The sequence below is a fragment of the Symphalangus syndactylus genome, chromosome 6, assembly GCF_028878055.3.
Source record: "Symphalangus syndactylus isolate Jambi chromosome 6, NHGRI_mSymSyn1-v2.1_pri, whole genome shotgun sequence".
Classification (NCBI taxonomy): Eukaryota; Metazoa; Chordata; class Mammalia; order Primates; family Hylobatidae; genus Symphalangus; species Symphalangus syndactylus.
Genome location: NC_072428.2, coordinates 52711518 through 52723315, shown reverse-complemented (window position 1 = coordinate 52723315; position 11798 = coordinate 52711518). Strand labels below are relative to the sequence as shown.

The window sequence follows — 11798 nt, the reverse complement described above, 5'->3', positions numbered from 1 at the left end:
TTTTTATACTTTCTGTTGAGATGGTGTCTTGCTATGTTGCTCACGACCTCAAACTCCTGAGCTCAAGTGATCCTCCTGCCTCAGCTTCCCAAAGTGCTGGGATTATAGATGTGAGCCGCTGCACCTGGCTAGTAATTTACTTCTAAGGAGCAGAATATGGCAAAAATGACGGGATGTGATTTCCAAGATTAGGCTACAAAAGGCTGCCTTCTGTCTTGCTGACATTCCCTCTGACCCTTCTAACATGCTTGTCCTGATGGGGAGGTCCACAGTGCAAGAAACTGAGGGTGACCTCTGGCCAACATCTGATAAGAAACAGAGCCCTTCAGTCCAATTGCTCTTGAGGCACTGAGCCCTAAAAAGAGCCATGTGCATGAGCTTAGAAGCAGACCTGGCCTTAGCCAAGCCCTGATTTGAGACTGCAGATCTGACACCTTGATTGTAGCCTTGGAAGAGACCCTGAAGCAGGGGACTCAGGTAAGCTGTTCCTAAATTCCTGATGCACAGAAACTATTACATAATAAGGGTGTATTGTTTTCCACTACTAAGTTGTGGGGTAATTGTTATGTAGCAATGGGTAACATCCCTGCCTGATATCGATTCTCTCCTTATTCCTCAGCAATGAAGACCCTATTTCATTTGGGATACTAACGTGCCCAGTTAAAAATCATTCCTTTTTCTAGTCTCCCTTTCAGTTTGATGTGCTCACACAACTAAATTCAGGCAAATACAAAGTAAACAGAAGTGCTGCACGGAGCCTCCAAGAAGGTTCCTTACAGGGAGATGTCTCACTGAGAGATGTACTTTTTGCTTGCTTTCTCCTTCATTCTGGCTTCCTAGAATGTGGATGTGATGGTTGGAACTCCAACAGCTATCTTAGAACATTAGGTGAGCTTGAGGATAGAAACCACACTCTAGGAAGAGAAAACAAAAAGAAGGAAGGAGTAGGAGGCCCATGGAGTAGCCACGCCAGCACTGGACTCCCTACCCACAGATTTAGTTTTAGCAAAGAAGAAAGAATCTATTATTTTGTTTATACCATTGTCATTTTGGATTTTCCCTTAGGTGGTATACAACCTAGCCCTAGTTCATAGAAGCTCAGAGCTTTCAGCCATCCAAATTCTCCCATACATAACCACCCCAGCATATACCTCTTCCAAACAATGCTCTAGTTCTCACACAGGACAGAGTGAGAGCAAACTTTGAGTTTGATGTTTTCATTCTCGCTTTAAGGTGTCCACACCACCTCACAATCCATTTGTTCCTCATTCCCTTCAGACTCATGTCAGACAGTCCCCCAAGTCTTTGTTCTCAATGGACACTTCATTCCAGGTAACCACTAGTAATAAGCAGATGAGCTATTTTGCCACCAAGTGCCACCCCATCTCTGGATTTTCATTACCTTTAGTCCCCCAGCAGGCCACACAACCATTCCTAGATTCCAGCTATTTCTCTGAAAGTCTGATGCCTTCAGTCAATCTAGTACAATTTATGTATCAGTCAGAGTCATTAGTTACAGGCAACAAAACCAACTCCATCTTATTTAAGCAAAAAAATTATTCATTAACTGTATAAAAGATATTAGGTATCTCAGAGAATTACAGGAACAACTAGAGAACCAGATAGGGAGCCACACAGCAAACCAGAACAATGCCCTAAATTAAGCTGCAAGGTTTTCTCCAGGAGGACAGTGCTGCCACCGCTGCCCCTTCCTGCTGCCAAGAGCAAGCTCTGTAGGGTCCCTGCTGCCTCTAGAACTAGGTCTTACTACAAGCCCATTGTCCCTGGAGGGAGTTCTGAGGGTCTCTGAATCCTCATTTCCTTATCTACAGATTTCTTAGCTTAGTCTGTGATCCATGTATGGGACTGGCTGAGACAAGGTCAAATGTCTACACCCTGGTTGTGAGGGAAGTTCAGAAAACAAGTATCTGGCATCTATTAGATGGAGAATTTCCCTAACTTAGAAGTGGTTTCAGATGCCAGATGCCAAAAAAAGAAAAACAAATGTTGACCTTTACTGTCAGGCCAGGGTGCCAAGGGGGGATTGGGAGAGTCACGGGTCCCTCGTTTCTCTAGCTCATCCCAGATATCCCCATTTCAGACAGTCCCCCTTTCCTAATCAATGCATTCACTTTAGGGTGTGCACAGAATCTGCCTGCAGCCAGTCTGCAAAGCACATGATTATTTTCCTGCAGCCACCTTGGATTGCCGGCCCCAGGCAGAGGAGGCCTCACCAGAGTTACAAATTGTCATACTGCTCGTCATGTGCTTGTCCCTCCCTGGAAGTATCTTCCTGGGGTTGCCAAGTGTAGACAATGTGCTCCAATATTTTGCCATGTTCCTACTGAATCCTCTGAAGCTGCAACCATGGGGCAGAGATAGGGGAGGTTGTTCTAAAAGACACCATACAGTCATTTCCCCGGCTGCTTCAGTCGCCACCTAACGAACAGCTCACTTCCAGACTCAGGATGGAGGGAGTCTTACTATATCCTACCCTCAACATCAACAGGGCCAGTTCCATGTTTTAGGTTCTGCCATGTGCATCACTCTACACCTTGTACCGATTTTTAAATTGGAATTCCTTTGCTTGGAAGTGACAGAAATCCAACTTGAACCAGATTAAACATAAAGAAGAATGTATTGGGTAATAAAATCCAATAAGGGGCTGAACAACTAATTTGCAAAAAAAGCAAGGATGTCTCAGGAATAACTGGAACTAGGAACTTAAATCCTAATAGAATTATCTTTATCTTTTGCTTCAACTTTTTATTTCTGCCTTCTTCACTGCAGATCACCTTTTTTCTCTTCATGATGGAAAATATGCTTGCAGACAGTTCCTGAACTTCATATTTATAGCTTTCACCATTCAAAAAAGAATGACTTGGGCCAGGCATGGTGGTCCACACCTATAATCCCAGAGAACTGGGAGACCAAGGCAGGAGGATCACTTGAGCCCAGAAGTTTGAGACCAGCCTGGACAATATACTAGAACTCTACAGAAAAAAAATCTTTTTTAATTAGCTGGCTGTGGCGACACATACCTATAGTCCCAGCTACTTGGGAGGCTGAGGTGGGAGGATCCCTTGAACACAGGAAGTCAAGGCTGCAATGAGCTATGATTGCGCCACTGAACTTCAGCCTGTGTGACACACAAGACTCTATTTCTTAAAAAGCAAAAACAAAGAAACAAACAAAAAAACAAAAGAATGACTTGTTTCTAAGTTCAAATAAGAAAAAATGGTAAGGAAAGGTTTTACTGACCCATCTTTGAAAAGGGTCCACACCTGGACCAATTATGACTGAGGGAAGGATTATGTAAAAGCAATGGTCCCTGGGTAGCCATCTAGATGGATGTGACAGTTCCCAAGAGGGAAGAATGGTGCTGGATGACCACTCCACAATTGTTCATTATGGCAGCCCATTGGCAGGTTCCTTCCCATGCACAATAACTTGGTGTATTAGTCTGTTCTCACACTGCTGATAAAGACATATCCGAGACTGGATAATTTATAAAGGAAAGAAACCTTTTTTTTTCTTTTGAGATGGGGTCTTACTCTGTCGCCCAGGCTGGAATGCAGTGGCATGATCTCGGCTCACTGCAACCTCCGCCCCCTAGGTTCCAGCGATTCTCCTGCCTCAGGCTCCCGAGTAGCCAGGACTACAGGCATGGCACCTCCACACCCGGCTAATTTTTTGTATATTTAGTAGAGACGGGGTTTCACCATGTTGGCCAGGCTGGTCTGGAACTCCTGACCTCAGGTGATCCACCCACTTCGGCCTCCCAAAGTGCTGGGGTTACAGGCATGAGCCACCGCACCCGGCCAGGAAAGAGGTTTAATGTACTCACAGTTCCACATGGCTGGGGAGTCCTCAAATCATGGCAGAAGGCAAATGAAGAGCAAAGAAAGTCACGTCTTACATTGCAGCAGACAGGAGCGCTTGCGCAGGGGAGCTCCCATTTATAAAACCATCAGATCTCGTGAGACTTATTTACTACCACAAGAACAGCACAGGAAATACTCACCCCCATGATTCAATTACCTCCCATCGGGTCCCTCCCACAACACGTGGGAATTACGGGAGCTATAATTCAAGATGAGATTTGCCTGGGGACGCAGCCAAACCATATCACCTGTATAAGCTTGTCAGAGCATAGCAAGGTTAGTAGGGTCAAACTTTTTCTTTCCCCTTTTTAAAGGAATCAACAAGACTTCTCTCTACCACTGTCTTACACTAACAACTAAGACATTCTAAAGAGAAATGCCCCCTCTCCCCAGATAAGTTCCCATGTGCCCACCAGACTGGGAAATCCTTAAAGAAAGCATCCCGCCAGCACGGTGGCTCACGCCTGTAATCACAGCACTTTGGGAGGCCGAGGCGTGTGGATCACCTGAGGTCAGGAGTTCAAGACCAGCCTGGGCAACATGGTGAAACCCCCCCCCCCCCATCTCTACTAAAAATACAAAAATTAGCTGGGCACGGTGGCACGTGCCTGTAATTCCAGTTACTCGGGAGGCTGAGGCAGGAGAATCGCTTGAGCCCGGCAGGCGGAGGTTGCAGTGAGCCGAGATTGTGCCATTGCATTCCAGCCTGGGTGACAGAGTGGGACTCCGTCTCAAAAAAAAAAAAAAAAAAAAGTTTCATGATTTAATAGAAGTTATATTGGACGTCTGATCAAGCTCGGCTTCTGATCATTATTGAATAACGATGACACTGAAGACATCACTTTGGAGGGTACAAAGATGCATTTCGATGGTAGGGAGGAGCCGCTGCTCCGTGTGCTCCCCCAGAGGAGAGGAGGGCTGGCAGGAGTGCGCTGGAGTAAGAAGCCAGCGCAGTGGTCACACTCTGAGCCTAGGACATTCTTGCTCAGATTTCCGAAGGGAGGCTAAGATCAGTGTTTCTGGCAGAAGTGAGAATAAAGTGGTGACACCTGGGAATCCCCAGGATACCACTCTCCAAATTACCATTGGCAGAAAGAGTGCTCCAGGGCACAGGTCCTTCCTCAACCGCTTCCACTGCCTGAGCTCACAGACTAAGTTAATGTCAGAGCAGGGAACGAAGCAGAAGATCCAGGGCAGTCCCCACTGTATCTGTCCCCAAGGATCCTTTTACCTGCCGCTCCTTCTGTGGGGGACTCCTCCTCTGACACATGCTCATTGGTTTTACTCTTTCTATAGGATCCCTCGCTGGGCCTTGGTCTCTTCATCTGCAAAAATGAAGGCATCAGGCTGGGTAACTCTGCAGGGCCCTGATGCCTTCTGAGTCTTTCAGGTAAAGGTGATGCTGTGGTGCATCGTGTCTGGGTTATATATGCAAGTTTCAGGAGTAACAGATCAGAGGGAGCCTGGCCAGAGTCTGGTGTGGATCTGTCAGTGCCACAGTACTCAGTCACTTGATAAGAGGAAGAAGGGGGGAAGGAACCGCTAGGGGCCATGGACAGAGCTGTGATGGAAGGGCCACTCTTTTCACAAAGTCAGCACTTTGGGACCAAGAGGTGGAGGAAGACCTGGGCTGTGCTCTACCCGGCCAGTCCCCATGGCGTAGCGCGGCTCGAGTTCTTTGACCATAAGGGGTCGAGCTCTGGGAGTGGCCGAGGGAGCTCGTGCCGTCTGGACTGCAAGGTGATCCATCTGGCGAAGTGTATGAGTTTGGCCCCCGTGGCTGTGGAGAGCCTCCCTGAGCCCAGCACCACTGCCTTCCACCTGGACACTGCACAGCACTAGCACCTGCTGGCTGTTGATGTGCCGTCCAGTGCAGCCTGGTTGCAGACACTGTGCCAAAACCCCTTTCGGAAAGGCAGCTGGACTCTGGAACCTACCAATAACCCACCTGAGCTTTCTGCCCTGGAGATGCTGGAGAACTCCTTGTGCAGCCCCACCTGGGAAGGATCCCAGTTCTGGGTAACGGTGCAGAGGACTGAGGCGGTAGAGCACTGTGGCCTGCATGCTTCCTATGTGCTGAGGGTGGAGGCTGAAAGGCTGACTCTCCTGACCATGGGAGCCCAGACTCAGGTACTGGAGCTGCTCCTGTCCTGGCCCTACACTCTGTTGCATCGCTATGGCCGAGACAAGGTCATGTCCTCTTTTGAGGCCAGCGCCGCTGCCTCTTGGGCCCTGGAACCTTCACTTTCCAGACGGCACAGGGAAATGACATCTTCCAGGCAGGTGAGACTGCCATCCACCGGCAGAAGGCCCAGGGAAAGGCCAGACAGGGGCACAATGTTCTCAGAGCTGATTCCTCTGAAAGGAAGGTGGCAGAGGGGAAGCTATCTTCCCCACCTGGCCCCAAGAGCTCCTTGACAGCCCCCCAGCCCTGTATGCTGAGCCCTTAGACTCCCTGCACATTGCTTCAGGCCCATCCCAGGGCTCCCTATACTCAGACCTCTTGGACAGCACCCTTTCTCGGGCAGGAAAGGGAGTACAATGGAAGAAACCTCTCTGTTGGGACTTGTATGAGCATGAGCAGCAGCAGTTGCTGAAGGCTAAGCTGACGGACCCCAAAGAGGATCCCATCTATGATGAACCCGAGGCCCTGGCCCCAGCCCTTCCCCAGGGCCTTTATGATCTGCCTTAGGAGCCCAAAGATGCGTGGGATGTCAAGCTCAGGTAAAGTAGGAGGGCTACAAGCTCCCCTACAACCCTGCCACTGATGACTACGCTGTGCCACCCACCCAGAGAACAAAGACCCTCCCTGCTTCCAAGTCCCAGGGCCCATTCTTCCCTGAACCTAGTACTGCAACTGGCAGGAGCAGCAAAAGCCACAACTCAGCCCTGTACAGCCAGGTCCAGAAGAGTGGGGCCTCAGGGAGCTGGGACTGTGTGCTTTCTACAGTAGGGACTGACAGGACTGGGGTCAAGTCAAAGGTCTCTACCTGAGAAGGAGGACTAGGCTGAAGTGGCTGAGGAGGACCATGTGGAGGTGGCACTAGGGATCAGAGAAAATGGTTAGAACCAGCAGAAGCCAGAGGGTGGGAGGGGCCATGCCGTGTGAGACCAGGGGACCAGAGGGATGGTGAGTCAAGGGAAGGACAGTCAATCCCAGGAAGTCCTAAGAAGTGGGGCAGATGGCAGGGCTGAGGATGGGCTCTGCATCCCCCTAAAGCCATCCCTTCCCCAAAGGAAGGGACAGCTGCGGGACCAGGTCTGTGGAAAGTGGTGTATGGTCAGAGTGGGTGCGGTTTGAGGGGCCTGTGTGGAGGCCTCAGAGAGATGTCGGACTGTGCCTGGATCCTTACCCCTGCACTATTCTTTGCCAGAGATATATTTTAAAATTTTTAAATTGTCATGAAAGTCAGCTTGGGCTTAAAAATAAATAAAAAAATTTTTAAAAAGAGGGAGAAGGGGTTGTCATGGTGGTGGTGGTTAAATAGCTGATTTATTTAATGTGCCAGGCACTATTCCAACACTTTATGTATTTTAATTCATCTAATCATAAAATGAACTAATTTAACCTGGGCATGGTGGCCCGTGCCTGAAGTCCTAGCTACTGGAGAGGCTGAGGCAGGAGGATCACTTGAGCCCAGGAGTTTGAGGATGCAGTGATCATGCCACTGCACTCTAGCCTGGGCAACAGAGAGACATCCTGTCTCTAAAAAAACAAAAACTAGTTTACAGATGAGAAAACTGAGGCACAGAGAGGTTGAATAACTTACCCTAAGTCACACAGCTCATCAATGGTGGAACCAGAGTTGAAACCCAGCAACCAGGCTCCAGAATTTGTCATCATTCTTGGAAGTGAAGCTGTCCTGCTCTGCAAGGAGGCTTCACAGCAAGACTGTGGTGACAGTGTTTCATGCTAGAGCATTTTTAGCTCCCCCAGGAGTACACAAATTTTGGGGGTGGAGGTCTTAGTCAGGATGAGCTCCCCATATCAGACTCTCAACCACCAGCCGTTCTGGTATGAGGCCCTTGCTGCCTGTCTCCTTCTTCTTTGATGGTGAGTTCTCAGGAAGCCTCTTTGCCTACCCCTATCATACATACACACACACACACGTGCACATATGTGCAGGCTGGCTTCCAAAGTTCCCTCACCTCTGCCATCTGAGAGACCTGTCTATATAGGTCTGAACTCAGAAGTGGACATAGTTTAAAACACTTCCTTGGAATGCTTCTCAGCTCCTATGCTGATCAGCAGATGCAAATGGATGCCTGCAGAGACAGAAATCCCAACTCCACATCCTGCGGCCTGGAAAGGCCAGTTCCTGCCCAGCTAACCCTGTAACATCTTACAATAAAGCTTCTAATCACCATTACCATTCGTTTGATTACCTATAAATGTGTTAAGTCTTTAAAGATTGTACTGACCAGAACTCTTGGTTGCAAGTGTCAGAAGCCCAACCAAAAGTAGTTTAGACAGAAGGGAATTTATTGATTCAAGGACTAAACTGTAGAAATGACAGGGCTTAAGCCAGGCATGGTGGCTCATGCCTGTAATCCCAGCACTTTGGGAGGCTGATGTGGGTGGACCACTTAAGGCCAGGAGTTCGAGACCAGCCTGGCCAACATGGTAAAACCCCATCTCTACTAAAAACACAAAAAGTAGTTGGGCGTGGTGGCGGGTGCCTGTAATCCCAGCTACTCGGGAGACTGAGGCAGGAGAATCACTTGAACCCAGGAGGCAGGGGTTGCAGTGAGCCGAGATTGTGCCACTGCACTCCAGCCTAGGCAACAGAGCAAGGCTCTGTCTCAAAAAAAAAGAAAAGAAAAGAAAAAAAGAAAAAAAAGTGACAGGGCTAGATCATGGTCTCTGAGACAGCTGGAGCCAGGGCCTTAGGCAGCACTGGGACTCTGCCTCCCCTCATATCTCTGCTTGACCCTGCATGCAAGCTTCAGTTGCTCCTAGTGCTGGTGATCTTCACTGGGGAAGGGGTATGGCCACCTGCAAATTCCTCAGATGAGGAAGGACTTTCTTCCAGGCAGAGGTTGACCCATGAGGGAAGAAGTTTCCTGTCCCTGGAAAGAGAGGAAATGAAGAGGGCAGGATGATCCCTCTTCAGAGAGTGCAGAGTGGAGTCAGGGGATGAGAATTTCTTCCCTGGAAGCAAGAGCAGGATTCTCCAACACAAAGATTTCAGATTAGCCTAATCCATTCATTTGACAAACAGATAAGAGAGGACCTATGATATGCAGAGTGATGGGCTAGGCACCACGGTAGGGCTGGGGAGTGAGTGAGAAACAAGATGACATAGTTCTGCCCAAAGACCTTGCACTGTATTGCAAACATTTCAACAAGGTCATTTGAGTGACCAAAAGAGAGGAGGTACTATTATGGGACGCGGCAGGGATGCCCAACCTAGTCTAGCAGCATCAGGGAAGGCTTCCAGGAAGCAGTGATATCCAAATTGAGACCCAATGGATAAATAGGAGTCAACCAGGCTTGGGTTTGTTTGTTTTTGTTTGTTTTGTGTGGGAGGGCAGGGAATTAAGTGGGCATTCCAGCCAGAGAGAAGAGCTCTGAACCAAAAGATTAGTGTGTGATGGCTGCAAAGAAAGCCAAGAAGAGGGGGAGGCAGGCTGGAGCGCTAGCACCGAGGACATGGCGGGCCAGCAAGAGCTTGAACTTGATCATGAGGGCAATGGAGAGCCATGGGAGGGTCTGAGAGCAGTGACCCCATCTGATTTCCCAATTCTGAGATCCCTTGGACTCCCAGTAGAGGATATATTGAGGGGGAGAGGTGCACCTCACACACCAGGAGGGAGAACTTTTTGAAGCAGTTGAGCCATCGGGTCTAAATCTCTACAAGTTTAGACCTAAAAAGTCATTTGAGAAAAACAGAAAATAACAAGGGTTGGCAAGGATGTGTCAAAATCGGAATACTGATGCATTGCTGATGAGAATGTAAAATGGAAAAGCCTCTGTGGAAAACACTGTGGCAGTTCCTTGAAAAACAAAAAGAGAATTACTGTATGATCCAGGAATTCCACTTCTGGGTATATATTGAAAAGAACTGAAAGCAGATACAAATATCTTAGGCAGGTATGTGTACACCCATGTTCACAGCAGCATTATTCACAACAGCTAAAATGTGGAAGCAACCCGAATGTCCATGGATGGATGGATGGATAAGGAAATGGGATATATAAAAGGAGTATAAGCCAAAAAGACAAATACTGGGCTGGGTGTGGAGGCTCACACCTGTAATTCCAATACTCTGGGAGGCTGAGGCGGGAGGATTGCTTGAGCCCAGAAGGTTGAGGCAGCAATGAGCTATGATCCCACCTCTGCACTGCAGCCTGGGTGACAGAGTAAGACTATCTCAAAAATAAATAAGTAAACAGATAAATACTGTATGATTCCACTTATACGAGGTCCCTGCTCAAAATAACAGAGACCAACCTGGGCAACATAGTGAGACCCCCATCTCTACAAAAGATTTAAAAATTAGCTAGGCATGGTGGTGTGCACGTGTAGTCCCAGCTACTCAGGAAGCTGAGGCGGGAGGATCGCTTGAGCCAAGGAATGCCAGACTGCACCACGATCTCCTTGCTGCACTCCAGCCTGAGTGACAGTGAAAGACTGTCTGAAAAAAAAAACCACAAAATCATAGAGACAGAAAGAGGAATGGTGGTTTGCAGGTAGGATGGAGAAATGGAAGGTATTGTTTAACGGGTACAGAGTTTTGATTTTACAGGATTCAAAGAGTTATGGAGACGGATAGTATTAATACATAAATATGAATGTATTTACTACCACAGAACTATAGCTTAAAGTGGCTAAGATGGTAAATTTTATGTTATGTGTATTTTGCCACAATAAAAACATTTGACAAGAGGTAATTTGAGAACCTCGAAAAAATCCCCTGGCATGGAGTGGTTCCGGAGATTGAGAGATTGGGGATAGAGAGTCCTCCCGCGAAGCCCAGAACGGATGACGGGGCAGGGATTACCTGAGGAGAGACGCACTCCCCTCTGTCCTGACAAACTTGGGGAGAATTCCAGGAGTCCTTATATCAACCCCCAAGGACTTCAGCTGGAAACAAAGACACGCCCTTCCCGCGGCTTCTCCCTGGGTCTTGGACTCCCCATCTACAGGACCTGCCAAGATCGGTGGAGGAGGCTGGGGGTTGAGTGGACGAGCTGCCCAACCCAGCTCAGGAGCGACGGAAGAAGTTATCTGTTCCCTTCTCTTGGTAAGGATTCTGAATGTGTCCCGCTGTCCCACAGCACGGGAGAGCTGGTGACTGAATGTGTGCAGGGATGTCTGGGCCAGGTGCAGACTGAGTCTAGGTGGCTTCCCTGGAGAAAAAAAGCGGGGGGCCCTGGAGAACAGGGGTAAGAGACTGAAGAACAATAAAGAAGTCGCGGGGTACGATTCCTTTCTGACATCCATCACATCCTGAGCCCAAGGTCACAGGACAGGGTCGCATATCGCAGATGGAGCTGAGGGAACTGGGGGAGAGGCAGGCAGGCCCTGAAGGTGCAGGGTCGTGTGGGCCTCGGGACAAGTCAGGGTAGAGGGACCTAGCTCCCACGACCCTCCCTCTCCGCAGCCCCGTGGAGGCCGCACCCCAGAGCCTCCAGCACCATCCCTGGGCCCCCTCTGCGCTCCAGCCCTCGTGTCTAAGCTCCCTGGAGGCGTTTTCTCTCCGCCCTCAGCCTCTGCTCCCGCGCTCCTGGCTGTCCCTGGCCCTGTCTCTCTCAGACTGTCCCTGGGCATACGTGTCTGTCTCACGATTCCTGCCTCTGTTTTGTCTCATCCCTCCCCTGCTCTCCACCGCAATCCTGGTTGCCGTCCATGTCTCCTCCCGACCCCTTCTGTCTCCATGCCTACCTCATTCTCTTTCTCGTCCCCCTCTC

At 49.0% G+C, this 11798-nt stretch overlaps 1 pseudogene; it reads left to right on the top strand.

Annotated features, from left to right (window-relative positions):
• The first annotated feature begins 5435 nt into the window (after nucleotides 1-5435).
• LOC129484567 (docking protein 1-like) lies at nucleotides 5436-6918 on the top strand (annotated as a pseudogene).
• The last annotated feature ends 4880 nt before the right edge of the window (nucleotides 6919-11798 follow it).